This window comes from Mus caroli, chromosome 11, assembly GCF_900094665.2.
Source record: "Mus caroli chromosome 11, CAROLI_EIJ_v1.1, whole genome shotgun sequence".
In the NCBI taxonomy this organism is placed as follows: domain Eukaryota; kingdom Metazoa; phylum Chordata; class Mammalia; order Rodentia; family Muridae; genus Mus; species Mus caroli.
Window position 1 is genome coordinate 48,232,734 of NC_034580.1, and position 3,867 is coordinate 48,236,600.

The window sequence follows — 3,867 nt, forward strand, 5'->3', positions numbered from 1 at the left end:
AAAAAAAAAAAGAATGAAGGGCTGGTGAGATGGTTAAGAACAATGGCTGCTCTTCCAGAGGTCCTGAATTGAATTCCCAGCAACTACATGGTGGCTTACAACCATCTCTAGGAAGAACTGATGCCTTCTTCAGGCAGGATGTATATGCAGCAAAGCATTCATACATAAAATAAATAAATTTTTTTAAAAAAATATATTGTTTAAAAAAAATGAATGAGCCGGGCGTGGTGGCGCACGCCTTTAATCCCAGCACTTGGGTGGCAGAGGCAGGTGGATATCTGAGTTCGAGGCCAGCCTGGTCTACAGAGTGAGTTCCAGGATAGCCAGGGCTACACAGAGAAACCCTGTCTCGAAAAAACAAAAAAACAAAACAAAAAAAAGAATGAAACTAAGGTGTGGTAGCACAGATCTCAGAGACAGAGGTAGATAGATCTCTGAGAGTTCAAGGCCAGCTAGGTCTACATAGTGAGACCCTGTGCCAAAACAAACAAGCGTGAATGAAACTGATCCAAGCAACAACATGGACGAACACTGAAACATGACAAAGGAAAGAAGCCGAACTCCACGGGAGAAACTGCACGACTCCACCCTGTGACAAACCCAGAATGGCCTGAGGGATTCTGACTGACTATGACAGACTTGTGAGTAGAGAGCCTGGAGAGTTACTGTGCCAGAACAGTTTCCCTTAGGATGAAAATTTCAGTAATGTTGGCTCAACCTTGTGAATATATTTGGTGACTCTGGAGTGAAAATTTAAGGCAGGGTCACATGTAGCCCAAGTTAGTTTTAAACTCTGGGGTTTTGGGGGGAGGGAGACAGAGTTTTGGTTTTGAATTTAGGTTTGTTTTTGTTATTGTTCCCAGACAGGATTCTCTGTGTAGCCCTGGCTGTCCTAGAACCCATTCTGTAGACCAGGCTTGGCTTCCAACTCAGAGATCCACCTGCCTCTGCCTCCCTAGTGCTAGGATTAAAAGCATGTGCCACCACCCAACTAAAATGGTAAGTTGTATGCTACAGATTTTTTTTCTTAAAATTTTTTCAGTTTTACTTTATACGTATGGGGTTTTGCCTGCATTTATGTCTGTGTACCATGTGTACACAGGCCTGGTGCCCTCAGAGGTCAGAAGATGGATCCCAAGAAACTGGAGTTGGGGATAATTGTGAGTCACCATGTGGGCTCTGGGAATCAAACCCAGGTCTACAAGAATTCTTAACTGCAGAGCAATCTCTCCAGCCCCTACATTTTTTTTCAATTTATTTGATGTGTATGGGTGTTTTACCTGCATATATGTATGTTCAGTTGTGTCTGCAGAGACCAAAAGAGGGTGTCAGATTTCCAGAACTGGAATTAGAGTTGATTGTGAGTTGCCTTATGGGGGCTGGAAATCAAACCATGGTCTTCTGGAAGAGTGGCCAGTGTTTTTTAACCACTGAGTATTCTTTCCAACCATGTTACATACTTTATATTGCAATTTTTAGAGCTTTGAGGAAGTCAGCGAAGGTGGTACTATATACCTATTGGTCCAGCTATCTGGAAAGCTAAGCAAAAAATTCCCTTGAAAGACAGTCATGGCAAACACCCATAATCCTGAACTTAGAAAGAGAAAGCAGTAGAATCAGAACTTCAGCGTCAGTCTCAGCTACGTCAAAAACTTAGCCTGGCCAACAGAGATTCCGTCTTCATTTTGTTGTTTGTTTGTATATTTGTTTATTCAGGGGGGAGCAGGATTATAATATGCAAGCCTAGCTAGCTTGTAGCTCACTATATAGAAAGGGGTGGCCCTGAACTCACAGACCTGTGTGCCTCTGCCCAACAAGTACTGGGTTTATAGGCAGATAGATGACACCACTGTTCCTGTGAGACCTTGTTGTAAAAATAATAAAGAAGGATCCTTTGGGCCCAAGAGTTCAATGCTAGTCTAGTTAACATAGAAAAAAAAAAAAAAACCTCAAAAACAAAATCAGCTAACTTTTTTTTTTAAAGATCTATTTATTGATTATATGTAAATACACTGTAGCTGTCTTCAGACACTCCAGAAGAGGGCATCAGATCTCATTACAGATGGTTTTAAGCCACCATGTGGTTGCTGGGATTTGAACCCCAGATCTCCGGAAGAGCAGTCGGGTGCTCTTACCTACTGAGCCATCTCACCAGCCCCTAGCTAACCTCTTTTAAGGTTGGCCTTGACCTTCCTTCCTCCGATTTTTGTCCTGCCTGTAGGAGATACAGAACCCCTATGACTGCATTGGTTTTACTTATGACAGAGTCCCGTCTCACCTGAGTTATCAAGTGCTGGACTACCTAGTCCAAAGTGTCCTCACAACCTGAAAGATCGACTGACCTTCTCCTGGTGGCAGAGATTTTTAATTCCAACATTTGGGAGGCAGAGGCAAGAAGATCTTTGTGAGTTCAAGGCCAGCCTGGTCTGGTAAGTTCCAGTCCAATCAAAGCTATGGAGTATGACTCTCTTTAAAGAAGGTGGGAAGAACCTGAGACTCTCTATCTGCCTTCTCTTGGAAGCCTTCCTCCAACCTTTGGCTAAACTACTAAAAAATTTATATATATATATATATATTTCTCCCAGCTTTGTAACCAACATCAACATGTCCTGTTGGCCCTATTAGTCTTTTCCATTCAGAATGTCACAGCTCAAGTTGGGCATAGTGGTGCACATCTACCTTTAATCCCAGCATTTAGGAAGAACAATGTGAGTTCGAGGCTATCCTGGTCTACAAATTGAGGAAAGCCAAGGCTGATACACAGAGAAACCCTGTCCAAAAAAAAAAAAAAAAAGCCACAACTTTTTAACAATTTGTCTTTCTCAAATAAAATACATCAGTCACGGAGTACTCATCCTGCTAAAAATAGTTTCCTGGATCATCAAACTTAAAGCTCAAGAGGCTATTCTGGGATATTTAAATATACAAAATCAAAAAAGTTATTTGAGAATTGTGAAGAATGTGAATGGCAGGGTTCCCAGAGTCTCAACTGCACAGCCGTGGAGTTTCCAGGACTTGTGGGGCTGGAAGCTCTGTGTGAGAACTCATGTCAGCACACAGGTTTGCATCCAGCAAGCATCCTGAACACTGTAGAAACAGGAAGTTGTCTGGTGTTTTTCTCTGGTACAGCTTAGTTCTGGTTAAACTTAGTTCTAAGCAATCAAAAACAATGCTTGGGTTTTGGTTTTTGGGGTTTTTTTTGTTTGGTTGGTTTTCTTTGGGGTTTTTTTTTTTTTTTTTTGTTTTTTGTTTTTGGTTTTTCAAGACGGGGTTTCTCTGTGTAGCCCTGGCTGTCCTGGAACTCACTCTGCAGACCAGGCTGGCCTCAAACTCAGAAATTCGCCTGCCTCTGCCTCCCAAGTGCTGGGATTAAAGGCGTGCGCCACCACACCCAGCGCTTGTTTATTGTTAAATGTACAGCATTCATAAACTACCCACCAAGAGACTAAATGTTCTCAGTCAGTTGAGAACTCATAAGCCCCACCTACCTACTGAGTGCTCACTAGGATCCTTGGCCTTCTGCCAATCACTAGTGTCCTGATGAAGCTCCAAGCTTGAGTAATGATATCCTTCTGGCCTCCCCCACCTCACAGTGAGTAGAACAATGGGCTTCAGTCAAAGCAACTCCCGGCTCTTAAATTCCAGAACTCCAAGCTGGACTTGGTAGCCCACACCTGTAACCCAGCACTTTCAGAGGCTAAGAAAGAGAGTGAGCTTGAGGGCAGCTTAGGCTGCATGGGACATACAAGAAGGTTCTGTCTAAACAAACAACAAAACAACAAAGACAGGCCAGGCTGAGAAGGTGGTTGAGCAGAGTTCAGTCCGGGTTGTTTTCACTGCAGCGGTTTCCTGTTATGCTTTTCTGAT